This window comes from Rattus norvegicus, chromosome 14 (genome assembly GCF_021556685.1).
Source record: "Rattus norvegicus strain SHRSP/BbbUtx chromosome 14, alternate assembly SHRSP_T2T, whole genome shotgun sequence".
NCBI lineage: Eukaryota > Metazoa > Chordata > Mammalia > Rodentia > Muridae > Rattus > Rattus norvegicus.
In genome coordinates, this window is record NC_141547.1 from 60,345,188 (window position 1) to 60,362,556 (window position 17,369).

A 17,369-nucleotide genomic window follows, 5' to 3' on the forward strand; every position below is an offset into this window, starting at 1 on the left:
AGATGCCCCAACATATAAAAAAGACACGTGCTCCACTATGTTCATCGCAGCCTTATTTATAATAGCCAGAAGCTGGAAAGAACCCAGATGCCCTTCAACAGAGGAATGGATACAGAAAATGTGGTACATCTACACAATGGAATATTACTCAGCTATCAAAAACAATGGCTTTATGAAATTCGTAGGCAAATGGTTGGAACTGGAAAATATCATCCTGAGTGAGGTAACCCAATCACAGAAAAACACACATGGTATGCACTCATTGATAAGTGGTTATTAGCCCAAATGCTTGAATTACCCTAGATGCCTAGAACAAATGAAACTCAAGACATTGATCAAAATGTGAATGCTTCACTCCTTCTTTAAAAGGGGAACAAGAATACCCTTGGCAGGGAAGAGAAAGGCAAAGATTAAAACAGAGACTGAAGGAACACCCATTCAGAGCCTGCCCCACATGTGGCCCATACATATACAGCCACCCAATTAGACAAGATGGATGAAGCAAAGAAGTGCAGGCTGATAGGAGCCGGATATAGATCGCTCCTGAGAGACACAGCCAGAATACAGCAAATACAGAGGCGAATGCCAGCAGCAAACCACTGAACTGAGAACGGGACCCCTGTTGAAGGAATCAGAGAAAGAACTCGAAGAGCTTGAAGGAGCTCGAGACCCCTTATGAACAACAATGCCAAGCAACCAGAGCTTCCAGGGACTAAGCCACTACCTAAAGACTATACATGGACTGACCCTGGACTCTGACCTCATAGGTAGCAATGAATATCCTAGTAAGATCACCAGTGGAAGGGGAAGCCCTTGGTCCTGCTAAGACTGAACCCCCAGTGAACTAGATTGTTGGGGGGGAGGGCAGCAAAGGGGGGGAGGATGGGGAGGGGAACACCCATAATGAAGGGGAGGGGGACGATTAGGGGGATGTTTGCCTGGAAACCAGGAAAGGGAATAACACTCGAAATGTAAATAAGAAAAACTCAAGTTAATAAAAAAAAATTTGTTGACTTTGATATTAAATAAAAGGCAAATTAAATTTTAAAAAAAGTGAATGCTTTACAAAAGTCTGCTTCTGGAATGCATACAACTTTTTGATATCATTTTTGCCATTTTCTATTATTAATATTTGTCATAATATGTTGTAGATGTTAACCTTTGTGTATGTTGATAAATATATTCCACACATTTTCAATAATTGATAGATGTAATTGTATAAGCATAAGGTTATTTATTGCTTATGTGTCCCAATCTTTTATACCTGAATATGTATTATCTTGCTGTTTCTTTTACATACAATTTCTATTTGAATTAATTTTAGGCATATGGACAGTGCATGTAAACAGAAGGCTGATCCATGTACATTTAACAGACTTAGCTGACAGTGTTTTTCTGGTTTTTTTTTAAGTGAAGTACTAAAAGTTTGAGCTCCCTGTGTCTCTGCCTTCGACAATTTATAACAGTATCAGTTGTAGAATTTTATTTTCCAACCTCTTGGAGGCATAAAAAAGAACCACATTCTTTAATGTTTCATTTCCTGATTTTTATTAGATTTAATATCTTCTCACTTATAAACTGACCACTTCGTTTTTTCCCTTCAGGAACTAACTGTTAAGTTTACTTCTTTGTTTTGGGTTTGGATGGTGTTGATATTGCCTGTGTGTTAATATCTTTTTTCATATTTAAAAAATAAACTAGCATACTGGCATATTCCCTGAGTCATTTGGTCCTGAAAAAGGAACAAGAGTAGCCTCATCATAAAAAGTCACCCCCGGATTTCTCAGGTGTTAGCCACAGGTGTTAATATTTGCTGTGTTTCCAAAACACATCCTAAGTCACTTAACATTACTTCAGAGAACACTGATGTTTTCTTTAGGTGTTTATCATCCTGGAAGGATATGCAAAATACCAAATTTTCTTTATTTTCCCTGTGCTCAATTATTTTAACAATTGTTGAAAAGACTCTGTTTTCTCAATTGCTCTTCAATGGTAATTGTCATTTAGCAAGCAAATGTGTGTACGTGCGGTCAATTTTAAGGACTCCCATCATCTTTCTCTGTAGAGGTATTGGGATGTCATTATGTGACAAAGGGTAAAAATCAGTACAACTCTTCCACCCTTACTCTTAAATACAATAGTACTTTTCATTCTTTCTTTCTTTTTTTGTTTTTAAAATTAATTATTTTATTTATTTATATTTCAAATATTGTTCCCTTTCCTGGTCCCTCTCTACAACCCCTATATCTCATCCTTTCTCCCTTTTGCCTCTAAGACAGTGGTTCTCCATCCGCCCACCCACTCACACTTCACACCTCTAGCATCCATCTTCACTGGGGAAACAAGTTCCCAGAGGAACAAGGACTTCCATTGTCATTAATGCCATATAAGGCTATCCTCTGCTACATATGTAGCAGGAGCCATGGACCAACTCATGTCTTCTCTTTGGTTGGTGGTTTAGTACCTGGGAGCTCTGAGGAGTCATGTTAGTTGATATGGTTGTTCTTCCTATGGGGTTGCAATCCCCTTCAGCTCCTTCAGTTCTTCCCTTAACTCTTCCATGGTTGGTTGTTGAGTATCTGCATTTGTCTTAGTCAGGTGTTGGCAAACCCTCTCAGAGGACAGCTATACCAGACTCCTGACTGCAAGCACATCTTGGCATTAGCAATAGTGTTTTGGGGTGGTGTCTGTGAATGGGATAGATCCCAAAGTGGTACTGTCTCTGGATGGCCTTTCCTTCAGTCTCTGATCCAATTTTCATCTTTGCTATTTCCTTTAGACAGGAACAATTCTGGGATGAAGATTTTGAGGTAGGAGGGTAGCTCTGTCCCTCAACTGGAGGCTAGCCATATCTGTCCACTGGAAGTGGTCTCTTCAGGTTCTATCTCCCTGGTGTTGGGAATTTCAGCTAATGTCATCCCCACTGGGACCTGGGAGCCTCTCCCATTACTGGTGTCTGGGAATATATGGTGTTTTCCCCCTATCCCCCATAACCCACTGCTACATATTTCTATTCATTCTCCTGGCCCTTTACTTCTCTCCTGTCTCTCCCCATACCTGATCCTACCTGCCTTTTACCTCCTCCTCTCCTCTTCCACCCAGGTCCCTCTATCCCTCTGCCTCCCATGATTATTTTCTTCCTCCTCCTAAGTGAGATTGAAATACCCCCACTTTGGCTTTCCTTCTTGTTAAGCTTCATATGGTCTGTGAGTTGTCTCATGGGTTTTCTGAACTTTTGGGCTAATATCCACTTCTCAGTGCATACATACCATGTGTGTCCTTTTGTGTATGGATTACCTCATTCAGAAAGATATTTTATAGTTCCATCCATTAGCTTGCAAAATTCATTAAGTCGTCATTTTTAGTAGCTGAGTAGTATTCCCTTGTGTAAATGTACCACATTTTTTGGTATCCATTCTTACTTTGAGGAACAGCTGAGTTGTTTCCAGTTTCCAGTTATTACAAATAAGGCTGCTATGAACATACTGGAGCACATGATTTTGTTATATATTAGAGTATCTTTTTTTTAAATTCTCTTTTCATTGTGGCCATGTTAATTTTTGGTTTTATAGCCATGGTTATTTGCTTTTCTGGAGGCTAACTTCTTGAGTTCCTTATATAATTTGGATATTAGCCCTTTATCAAATGTAGGGTTAGTAAAGATATTTTTCCAATCTGTAGGTTGCAGTATTGCCCCATTGACAGTGTCCTTTGTCTTACAGAAGCTTTTCAGTTTCATGAGATCCCATTTGTCAATAGTTGATCTTAGAGCCTGAGCCATTGGTGTTCTATTCAGTAAATTTTCCCCTGTGCCAATGTGTTCAAGACTGTTTCCCACTTTCTCTTCATTTAGATTCAGTATATCTAGTCCTTGATCCATTTGGACTTGAGCTTTGTACAAGGACATAAAATGAATCAATTTGCATTTTTCTACATGCAGACCTCCTGTTAGACCAGTACCATTTGTTGAAAATGCATTCCTTTCTCCACTTTCTGGTTTTGGCTTCTTTGTCAAAGATCAAGTGTCATAGGTATGTGGGTTCATTTCTGGATCTTCAATCTATTCCATTGATCTACTTGTCTGTCACTGTACCAGTACCATTCAGTTTTTATCACTATTATTGTGTTGTACAGGTTGAGATCTGGGATGGTGATTCCACCAGAAGTTCTTTTATTGTTGAGAATTGTTTTCACCCTCCTGGGTTTTTTTGTTACTCCAGATAAAGTTGAGCATTTTCCTTTATATCTCTGTGAAGAATTGTGTTGGGATTTTAATGAAGATTGCATTTATATGTTTGAAAACTTGTTATTAAACTATTTTCCACAATATTTGAACTACAATTTTTATACAAATGTCAACAGTTTATGACATTAAGAGATTTTATCATTCATTATTACAAGAGGACTATGTGCTTCAGAAAAATCCAACAAAAAGTAAGCCGTACAACATATAAAATGACTGGGTGAAATATGTCATAAAAGTTCAGAACAAAGAAAGAGAGTATAAGAGAAAAATTGTGTCAGAGAACAAAATTGAACAAATCCAGAGAGATAAGCTGAAGCATGACCTGAGAGCACACAAGAAGTCTACAACTAGATGTTTCTGTAATTATAATAATATATTTTTCAATAGTATTGGAAGTCTTAGGTGATGAATCTTTGAAATATTTTTCTATCTGCCATGTTTGGACAATATCAAAATAAGCAAAAAAATCACATGTAATAAAATTCCCAAAATTGTGTCCTTATTTACCTCATATGTGTGTGTGTGTGTGTGTGTGTGTGTGTGTGTGTGTGTGTGTGTGAGAGAGAGAGAGAGAGAGAGAGAGAGAGAGAGAGAGAGATAGCCAGTTGAGTATGTTTGTACATAACACAAGTATGCACACATTTGAAGGCATCTTCCTTTGTCATTCACAACCTGCTGTGACCCTGATCCTCTCACTGAACCATTTGTTTTCCATTTGGGCTAGACTCTGACAATTGAGCTCTCAAGATCAAATGCTGGAATTATAGCACGCAAACCCAGGCATGTCCATCTTACATGAGTGCTCAGGATTTGAACTCAACTAAGCCACTTCTCCAGCTTCTAATTAATATATATATTTAATTTTTATAATGTCTTATTAGGGAGAAAAAGGTTGAAAATCAATCAAATAAACATGATTTTATGTTCAATAATTTCTCAACCAACTTTCCTATAGAGCCTGAGTCTGAGAGCATCTTCCTTGACATGATTTCCTGATTTCAAATCTAGGACTTTGATAAATTTTATACATTAAATACTACAAAAGTATACACATTAGCAATGTTTTTCTTCAAGTCAGAACACTTAGTATAGATATTGAGATCATTCCTTTGTGTTAAATATCCAAACCTGGAATCTTGATCTCTGATTTGTTGGTTCAAGAAAAGTGATTTTCTTTTCTTGACACCTCAAGTCACGGGGAAGTGCTAATTTAACTGTCATATAATGAAAAATAGTGAGACTTACCACAAACGCAATATTGCCTTCATATATAAAGTATTAAACATGGTACTTTAAATAATCAACTCAGTTAGCCATGAATAGGGAAGGCTTTGTCTCAGAACTCTGATATATTCAGCACACACTGGGAAAGAGCAAAGGCATCGGGGAAGCCACTGCAAACACAAAGCTAACATCGTAATCCCAAAAGGACTCTTAAGTGTTTCCAAATCCCAAGTGAAGAAGTCTCTGTTTAAAATTTGTTTAGTCTCTATTTCATGATAATTGCTTTTAGTAGCATCATAAACCTCCATTTAAAAATCACCTACAAGCTCTATTTTCTTGACAAGATGCTCAATCTCTTCCCTAACTGTATCACAATAACAGCTGTTTGTCAAGGACTCAGCTGGGACAGTAGTTAAAAGTCCTTGAAAATAAATGGTGTAGATTCAATTAAGCTAAAGATACAGCTAAAACAAGTAATATTTAGTGGAGTTTCAATTAGATGGCTTCTATTAAAGTAGGACTCTAACAGAAATCTCACATATTCCCAGGATTGTTCAAGTTACAAATGACACCATAAGCATTCCTTCTAATTCTTCTTAAGAGAATATAGCTGTACTCAGGTTGGAGGTTCTGTGGCACCAATATCCAGATGCTGGCATTGCACCATTAAATCCCCACATGTCACTCTAGAGGTAAAATCATGTAGATTAACCACTGATAATGAATTAAAGTGCAAACTTTATGACCATGAAGCACGATGTCTATTTTTATTGAAAATATCTAAGGGAAATTGGGTATAATCGGTAATCTCTCTGTAGATTTCTCTGGTGTACCAATGAAAGATCTTCATATATTTTAGACTCCTCAATGCCTTTTTAGTCTTGGCTTTTCTCAACACACCTGCCAAATTTCAAAGTTGTGCTGATCATGTTTCTCAACTGCTTGTTGTTTCTGAAATTGTTTCTATTTATAAATTATTTTTCGTGTGTGTGTGTGTGTGTGTGTGTGTGTGTGTGTGTGTCTAGAACTCAAACCCAAACCCATAACCTTGTGCATAAAGAGTATGTGCTATACCACCTTTGATGTGCGCATCTCTCACCACTGTCATTATTCGGCAATGTTTTCCTGACCCTTGAGTGATCATTCATGTAGAAAAACTATTTCATTTTTAAAATATTGATTTGATATTAATTATGCCTAAGTTTCTACCTTCTCAATCTTAGCAAATTCCCATCCCTAAGACTACGCAGGTTTCAGTTGTCTGAATTGACTGATATATAAAATAATATGAATAAATGAGTAATATATATATTCTATGCTTATTTATCAATGTGATAAATAACTGCTTACAAAACCAGACTATGATATAGTATGTATATGTTTCTAATATAATCTAGAAAATCATTCTCTTACTTACACTAGATACTCAGTTAGTGTTGGTTAAACTAAAATATTCATTTTTTCCCTTCTTTATTCTTTGCCTTGACTAGACTTATTCAAGATTAACTCAATGTAAACACACGCACAAACATACACACACACACACAAAGAGAGAGAGAGAGAGAGAGAGAGAGAGAAACATAAGTTCATAATAAAGTAGAAAACCATGCAATAATGATTTTTATACATAAGGCAAGTCAATGTTTTGTTTTTCATTCTCAAACAGAAGTGAGAAACTAACTTCAGTCTCCTTTCTGTAATTAGGGAGATGAATTATATTTGCTTCAAATAAATACCTTAAGAAGCAAACAATGAACAGCATTAAAGAAATGAAAGGCTAATACTAAACTCACAATCATATAGATAAACATTATTTCTGCAGCAAATGAGAACAAGTCACAGGTATTGTCTGTTTGGATCTTCACTGTAAACTGATAAAATAGTGGTTTACTTGCCCTTCCAATTTAGCACTGCCCTCATGCTCAAATGGGACAAGTACTATTTACTTAATGGCTCATAAGGTGTCTAACTTCAAAAAACCAATTTTTCAACCAGCATAATGTAGGAAAAGGAAATATTGACAAGCTTTTTAAAAAATCAAAAGACTGGCTGCTGCTGCAGAGAGCCCCTGGGCAGCACCCCACGAGCAAACCTGAGCCTCGGGACCACAGGTAAGACCAAATTTTCTGCTGCAAGAAAGCTGCCTGGTGAGCTTAGGACACACGGAAGCAGAATTTCTCTAGGACCGGGCACGTTCTGTGTTTACCGGAAGTCCCACACCCGCGGATCCCGGCCCGCAGCAGCTCTCTGCTCCCAGACCCGGTGAGAGAGAGACCCAACCGCCTGGTCAGGTGGGCACTCCTGAGGCTGCAGAGCTGAAGAGACCACCAACACTACTCACCCCTGCCCACATCCCTGGCCCAAGAGGAAACTGTATAAGGCCTCTGGGCTCCCGTGGGGGAGGGCCCAGGAGCTGCAGGACCCCTGCCAGAGACACCACCAGAACCTGAAAGAAACAGACCAGATAAACAGTTCTCTGCACCCAAATCCCGTGGGAGGGAGAGCTAAACCTTCAGAGAGGCAGACAAGCCTGGGAAACCAGAAGAGACTGCTCCCTGCACACACATCTCGGACGCCAGAGGAAAAAGCCAAAGACCATCTGGAACCCTGGTGCACTGAAGCTCCCAGAAGGGGCGGCACAGGTCTTCCTGGTTGCTGCCGCTGCATAGAGCCCCTGGGCAGCACCCCACGAGCAAACCTGAGCCTCGGGACCACAGGTAAGACCAAATTTTCTGCTGCAAGAAAGCTGCCTGGTGAACTCAAGACACAGGCCCACAGGAACAGCTGAATACCTGTAGAGAGGAAAAACTACACACCCGAAAGCAGAACACTCTGTCCCCATAACTGACTGAAAGAGAGGAAAACAGGTCTACAGCACTCCTGACACACAGGCTTATAGGACAGTCTAGCCACTGTCAGAAATAGCAGAACAAAGTAACACTAGAGATAATCTGATGGCAAGAGGCAAGCGCAGGAACCCAAGCAACAGAAACCAAGACTACATGCCATCATCGGAGCCCAATTCTCCCACCAAAACAAACATGGAATATCCAAACACACCAGAAAAGCAAGATCTAGTTTCAAAATCATATTTGATCATGATGCTGGAGGACTTCAAGAAAGACATGAACACACTTAGGGAAGCACAGGAAAACATTAATAAACAAGTAAAAGCCTACAGAGAGGAATCGCAAAAATCCCTGAAAGAATTCCAGGAAAACACAATCAAACAGTTGAAGGAATTAAAAATGGAAATAGAAGCAATCAAGAAAGAACACATGGAAACAACCCTGGATATAGAAAACCAAAAGAAGAGACAAGGAGCTGTAGATACAAGCTTCACCAACAGAATACAAGAGATGGAAGAGAGAATCTCAGGAGCAGAAGATTCCATAGAAATCATTGACTCAACTGTCAAAGATAATGTAAAGCGGAAAAAGCTACTGGTCCAAAACATACAGGAAATCCAGGACTCAATGAGAAGATCAAACCTAAGGATAATAGGTATAGAAGAGAGTGAAGACTCCCAGCTCAAAGGACCAGTAAATATCTTCAACAAAATCATAGAAGAAAACTTCCCTAACCTAAAAAAAGAGATACCCATAGACATACAAGAAGCCTATAGAACTCCAAATAGATTGGACCAGAAAAGAAACACCTCCCGTCACATAATTGTCAAAACACCAAACGCACAAAATAAAGAAAGAATATTAAAAGCAGTAAGGGAAAAAGGTCAAGTAACATATAAAGGGAGACCTATCAGAATCACACCAGACTTCTCGCCAGAAACTATGAAGGCCAGAAGATCCTGGACTGATGTTATACAGACCCTAAGATCACAAATGCCAGCCCAGGTTACTGTATCCAGCAAAACTCTCTATTAACATTGATGGAGAAACCAAGATATTCCATGACAAAACCAAATTTACACAATATCTTTCTACAAATCCAGCACGACAAAGGATAATAAATGGTAAAGCCCAACATAAGGAGGCAAGCTATACCCTAGAAGAAGCAAGAAACTAATCGTCTTGGCAACAAAACAAAGAGAATGAAAGCACACAAACATAACCTCACATCCAAATATGAATATAACGGGAAGCAATAATCACTATTCCTTAATACCTCTCAATATCAATGGCCTCAACTCCCCAATAAAAAGACATAGATTAACAAACTGGATACGCAACGAGGACCCTGCTTTCTGCTGCCTACAGGAAACACACCTCAGAGACAAAGACAGACACTACCTCAGAGTGAAAGGCTGGAAAACAACTTTCCAAGCAAATGGTCAGAAGAAGCAAGCTGGAGTAGCCATTCTAATATCAAATAAAATCAATTTCCAACTAAAAGTCATCAAAAAAGATAAGGAAGGACACTTCATATTCATCAAAGGAAAAATCAACCAAGATGAACTCTCAATCCTAAATATCTATGCCCCAAATACAAGGGCACCTACATACGTAAAAGAAACCTTACTAAAGCTCAATACACACATTGCACCTCACACAATAATAGTGGGAGATTTCAACACCCCACTCTCATCAATGGACAGATCATGGAAACAGAAATTAAACAGTGATGTAGACAGACTAAGAGAAGTCATGAGCCAAATGGACTTAACGGATATTTATAGAACATTCTATCCTAAAGCAAAAGGATGTACCTTCTTCTCAGCTCCTCATGGTACTTTCTCCAAAATTGACCATATAATTGGTCAAAAAACGGGCCTCAACAGGTACAGAAAGATAGAAATAATCCCATGCGTGCTATCGGACCACCACGGCCTAAAACTGGTCTTCAATAACAATAAGGGAAGAATGCCCACATATACGTGGAAATTGAACAATGCTCTACTCAATGATAACCTGGTCAAGAAGGAAATAAAGAAAGAAATTAAAAACTTTTTAGAATTTAATGAAAATGAAGATACAACATACTCAAACTTATGGGACACAATGAAAGCTGTGCTAAGAGGAAAACTCATAGCGCTGAGTGCCTGCAGAAAGAAACAGGAAAGAGCATATGTCAGCAGCTTGACAGCACACCTAAAAGCTCTAGAACAAAAAGAAGCAAATACACCCAGGAGGAGTAGAAGGCAGGAAATAATCAAACTCAGAGCTGAAATCAACCAAGTAGAAACAAAAAGGGCCATAGAAAGAATCAACAGAACCAAAAGTTGGTTCTTTGAGAAAATCAACAAGATAGATAAACCCTTAGCCAGACTAACGAGAGGACACAGAGAGTGTGTCCAAATTAACAAAATCAGAAATGAAAAGGGAGACATAACTACAGATTCGGAGGAAATTCAAAAAATCATCAGATCTTACTATAAACACCTATATTCAACAAAATTTGAAAATCTTCAGGAAATGGACAATTTCCTAGACAGATACCAGGTATCGAAGTTAAATCATGAACAGATAAACCAGTTAAACAACCCCATAACTCCTAAGGAAATAGAAGCAGTCATTAAAGGTCTCCCAACCAAAAAGAGCCCAGGTCCAGACGGGTTTAGTGCAGAATTCTATCAAACCTTCATAGAAGACCTCATACCAATATTATCCAAACTATTCCACAAAATTGAAACAGATGGATCACTACCGAATACCTTCTACGAAGCCACAATTACTCTTATACCTAAACCACACAAAGACACAACAAAGAAAGAGAACTTCAGACCAATTTCCCTTATGAATATCGACGCAAAAATACTCAATAAAATTCTGGCAAACTGAATTCAAGAGCACATCAAAACAATCATCCACCATGATCAAGTAGGCTTCATCCCAGGCATGCAGGGATGGTTTAATATACGGAAAACTATCAACGTGATCCAATATATAAACAAACTGAAAGAACAGAACCACATGATCATTTCATTAGATGCTGAGAAAGCATTTGACAAAATTCAACACCCCTTCATGATAAAAGTCCTGGAAAGAATAGGAATTCAAGGCCCATACCTAAACATAGTAAAAGCCATATACAGCAAACCAGTTGCTAACATTAAACTAAATGGAGAGAAACTTGAAGCAATCCCACTAAAATCAGGGACTAGACAAGGCTGCCCACTCTCTCCCTACTTATTCAATATAGTTCTTGAAGTTCTAGCCAGAGCAATCAGACAACAAAAGGAGATCAAAGGGATACAGATTGGAAAAGAAGAGATCAAAATATCACTATTTGCAGATGACATGATAGTATATTTAAGTGATCCTAAAAGTTCCACCAGAGAACTACTAAAGCTGATAAACAACGTCAGCAAAGTGGCTGGGTATAAAATTAACTCAAATAAATCAGTTGCCTTCCTCTATACAAAAGAGAAACAAGCCAAGAAAGAAATTAGGGAAACGACACCCTTCATAATAGACCCAAATAATATAAAGTACCTCGGTGTGACTTAAACCAAGCAAGTAAAAGATCTGTACAATAAGAACTTCAAGACACTGAGGAAAGAAATTGAAGAAGACCTCAGAAGATGGAAAGATCTCCCATGCTCATGGATTGGCAGGATTAATATGGTAAAAATGGCCATTTTACCAAAAGCAATCTACAGATTCAATGCAATCCCCATCAAAATACCAATCCAATTCTTCAAAGAGTTAGACAGAACAATTTGCAAATTCATCTGGAATAACAAAAAACCCAGGATAGCTAAAGCTATCCTCAACAATAAGAGGACTTCAGGGGGAATCACTATCCCTGAACTCAAGCAGTATTACAGAGCAATAGTGATAAAAACTGCATGGTATTGGTACAGAGACAGACAGATAGACCAATGGAATAGAATTGAAGACCCAGAAATGAACCCACACACCTATGGTCACTTGATTTTTGACAAAGGAGCCAAAACCATCCAATGGAAAAAAGATAGCATTTTCAGCAAATGGTGCTGGTTCAACTGGAGGGCAACATGTAGAAGAATGCAGATCGATCCATGCCTATCACCCTGTACAAAGCTTAAGTCCAAGTGGATCAAGGACCTCCACATCAAACCAGACACACTCAAACTAATAGAAGAAAAACTAGGGAAGCATCTGGAACACATGGGCACTGGAAAAAATTTCCTGAACAAAACACCAATGGCTTATGCTCTAAGATCAAGAATCGACAAATGGGATCTCATAAAACTGCAAAGCTTCTGTAAGGCAAAGGACACTGTGGTTAGGACAAAACGGCAACCAACAGATTGGGAAAAGATCTTTACCAATCCTACAACAGATAGAGGCCTTATATCCAAAATATACAAAGAACTCAAGAAGTTAGACCGCAGGGAAACAAATAACCCTATTAAAAAATGGGGTTCAGAGCTAAACAAAGAATTCACAGCTGAGGAATGCCGAATGGCTGAGAAACACCTAAAGAAATGTTCAACATCTTTAGTCATAAGGGAAATGCAAATCAAAACAACCCTGAGATTTCACCTCACACCAGTGCGATTGGCTAAGATCAAAAACTCAGGTGACAGCAGATGCTGGCGAGGATGTGGAGAAAGAGGAACACTCCTCCATTGTTGGTGGGATTGCAGACTGGTAAAACCATTCTGGAAATCAGTCTGGAGGTTCCTCAGAAAATTGGACATTGAACTGCCTGAGGATCCAGCTATACCTCTCTTGGGCATATACCCAAAAGATGCCTCAACATATAAAAGAGACACGTGCTCCACTATGTTCATCGCAGCCTTATTTATAATAGCCAGAAACTGGAAAGAACCCAGATGCCCTTCAACAGAGGAATGGATACAGCAAATGTGGTACATCTACACAATGGAATATTACTCAGCTATCAAAAACAACGAGTTTCTGAAATTCGTAGGCAAATGGTTGGAACTGGAAAATATCATCCTGAGTGAGCTAACCCAATCACAGAAAGACATACATGATATGCACTCATTGATAAGTGGCTATTAGCCCAAATGCTTGAATTACCCTAGATCCCTAGAACAAAGGAAACTCAAGACGGATGATCAAAATGTGAATGCTTCACTCCTTCTTTAAATGAGGAAAAAGAATACCCTTGGCAGGGAAGGGAGAGGCAAAGATTAAAACAGAGACTGAAGGAACACCCATTCAGAGCCTGCCCCACATGTGGCCCATACATATACAGCCACCCAATTAGACAAGATGGATGAAGCAAAGAAGTGCAGACCGACAGGAGCCGGATGTAGATCGCTCCTGAGAGACACAGCCAGAATACAGCAAATATAGAGGCGAATGCCAGCAGCAAACCACTGAACTGAGAATAGGTCCCCTATTGAAGGAATCAGAGAAAGAACTGGAAGAGCTTGAAGGGGCTCGAGACCCCAAAAGTACAACAATGCCAAGCAACCAGAGCTTCCAGGGACTAAGCCACTACCTAAAGACTATACATGGACTGACCCTGGACTCTGACCCCATAGGTAGCAGTGAATATCCTAGTAAGAGCACCAGTGGAAGGGGAAGCCCTGGGTCCTGCTAAGACTGAACCCCCAGTGAACTAGTCTATGGGGGGAGGGCGGCAATGGGGGGAGGGTTGGGAAGGGTACACCCATAAGGAAGGGGAGGGGGGAGGGGGATGTTTGCCCGGAAACCAGGAAAGGGAGTAACACTCAAAATGTATATAAGAAATACTCAAGTTAATAAAAAAAAAATAAAAAAAAATAAAAACGAAAAAAAAAAATCTAAAGACTGACAGACTGATGGCCCGTGTGATAGAGTACCTCATACTCCGTGCCTCGGTTCAAGATGAACTAAATGAAGGGCCGTTCTTACTTGTGAATCTAGCATAAGTAATAAACTCTGTTTTCTTTTCACACATCCAAGAAATGAAAAAGCCATTAAAATAATGGGATAAATTATTAGGATCTAGAGAGAAATTTAATAAAACTGTGAACTAAAGATCTGCATTAAATCTCTCAGAATTCTGCAAAGAACTTGACATTTGAAGCAGAGAGCAGGCTCTGCCGGTTTATAAAATACAAAGTACATATGTCTCCACGGTGCTGGCTGGTCAGAATAGACAGCATCAATTATCAGGTTCCAAAATCTCCGTCCTTCTTCACCTTCGGTCAGTGTTCCATCTTGCCTCGTTCTTTCTAATTGATAGACGTTCCTTCCCTGCTTATCTTTAAGACTCTCTCTCTCTCTCTCTCTCTCTCTCTCTCTCTCTCTCTCTCTCTCTCTGTGTGTGTGTGTGTGTGTGTGTGTGTGCGTGTGTGTGCGTGTGTGTGTGTGTTTACATCCTCAGTGGCTCTTCAATTTATTTGTTTGGGTTTTTTGTTCATTTGTTTTTTGAAAACAGAATCTTCTCTCATGCAACACATCTGGACCACGGTTTCCCTTCTCTCCTCTCCTCTCAGTTTCCTCTTACCTCCCCTCTCACCCAGACCCACTTCCCCTTCATATTACTTCACAAAGAAACTGGACTTCAAGAATAACAACCAAACAGAACAAAACAGGAGTCATTTATACAAGACAAAAGGTCCTCATTTTAAAAGTTGGAAAAGGTAATTTAGTAGAAGAAAAAGGGTCCAAAGAAGGGACAAAAGACTGAGAGACACATTTACTCCCATTGTTAGGAATCTCACAAAAATACACCAAGCTAATAACCATAAAATACACACAGATGACCTGGTGTAGACCCATACAGGCTTTGTGATGCCTTCTTCAGTTTCTGCGAACCCATGTGCCCCTGCTTTGTAGATTCAGTGGACCTGTACTCCTAGTGTCCTCCATCTCTTCTTATTCCTAGAGTCTATCCTCATCCTCTTTGTGGGGTTCCCCAATATTCAAGGCAATGAACACTTTGAAGACCTCCAATGTACAGTATCTTTCCACATAATGTCTGGCATGGGTCATTTACAGTGATAACTAAGAACCTGACCCATGAGTATAGTAGAATGCTATCAGGAATCATTTTTATTTATTTATTATTTTCATTCATTCATTCATTCATTTCATCTATCTACCTATTAATCTGTCTGTCTGTCTGTCTTTCTATCGATCTATCTATCTATCTATCTATCTATCTATCTATCTATCTATCATCTATGTTGACTATGCATGTTTGGTTCTACCAAAGTTCTCTGGGCTATGTAATCTTTGGTCCTGTCCATACAGGCATTTTAGGGCATGATATCCCTATTGTGGTCTGGGTCTCAAGTTAAAACATACACTGCTTGGCCACTTCCACAAGTTCTGCTGCAACATTGCCCTTGCACGTATTTCAGACAAGAAAGATTGTAAGTTGTAGTTTTTGTGGCTGGTTTAGTGTCCAGGTTTCCCTTTTGGCAACCTACACAGTACATTCCTGCCCCAAAGAGACTAGAATGTGGGGGCGACAGCTCCATACAGTTGTTAGCTATCAGCCAAGGGGTCCAGCTATAGCAGGACAATAAGGAACTTCCACAGCCAGTCAGAGAAACCTGTCAACAGCAAGACACATCATCACTAGCTGCTGAGAAGCAAGGCAGTCAGCCCACTGTTGCCTCCTGTCACATATCCTCCTCTTGCTTATGTGCCACCTGCCTGATAAAAAGTTCCTCCTTTCTTCCCTGGTTTTTTCTTTCTTCCACCCAAAGGCAACCTTTGTGTTTCCTTCCCTTTCCTTGAGTAAACCTCTTACTTGAGACCGGTCATACGGTATGACATTATCGGTTCTGGATCTTAGATCCAAAAAAAGACACCAATTCTGTCTCTATATTCAATGAGGTATGTGGATGCTATCCTCAACAACGTAGTCCCATTGACCGTTTTCAAAGACTGATCCTCTATATTCTAGTATCAACCTGTGTTGTCTGGGCATTTCCATAGGACGTCCTCAGTCGACAACTGGACAAATGCAATGAAGTCTAACCCTAGAAGCCTTGCATGGCTAAAAGAGATGGCCAGTTCAGACTCTCTGTCCTTCAATATTGCCAGTCCTCTCTAGGGTCACCCTCATAGATTCCAGGAAGTTCTCATTGAACTAGGTTTTCACTTATTGTACTATGCTGCCTGATCAGCTAGTTCCAGAGAACCTAACTGTTGCTATTCACTGGTGCAGGAATGCTACCTACCAGCGTTTTTGCATAAGGACAAGACATCAGATCTTCTGCTTACACAGTAAGCACTTTACAATGGAACCATCTCCTTAGGTTCTTTTTTTTTTTTTTTTTTTGGTTCTTTTTTTTTTTCGGAGCTGGGGACCGAACCCAGGGCCTTGCGCTTCCTAGGTAAGCGCTCTACCATTGAGCTAAATCCCCAGCCCTCTTAGGTTCTTAATAATAGTGTTTTACTCTTTAACCCAGCATTCCTGTAAACCCTACACAGAGTGGCAGTGCTATTGGTATCTAGAACTCACAGGTCAATTTGAATACCAACAGTGGGTTTCCACTTCATTTTCATTTTGTATGCCAGAAATATTGTAAACATTAGAAGTCTATTTGATTATCCCTCAATTCAAGAATGGTGTGCCAAAGTTATAATTATAAATGCATAAATAGAAGCTAATTTTTTTCTATGGTTACAGTGGGTGAATGAGGTTTGAACATACAGCAAAAATGGAATTGCTTCCCTTTTCTGATTCTGAATAGCCCTCACTTATTCCACAAGAGTCTCTGTGACACAAAAGTCATATGTGGTACTAACAATGTACATACAGAGAAGTAAAGGTTCTGGCTCTAGCAAGAATTCCAATGACCTAATCTTCAAGAGGAAGATGAAGTACTGAACATAGTTCTGATATTTTGAATAAAATCATGCAACTTTATTCACAGAAAATTCTGAAGTATCTTTTCAGTGAGGAGAGACAGATCTACAGCCATTGGTGGCTTATATTCCCTCATTTTTCACAGTGTTGGAATAAGTTAATTTAACAAGACAATGTTAATCATAAGACTTTAAAGTGCTTTTAAACTCTAAATACTCTAGATTCTAAC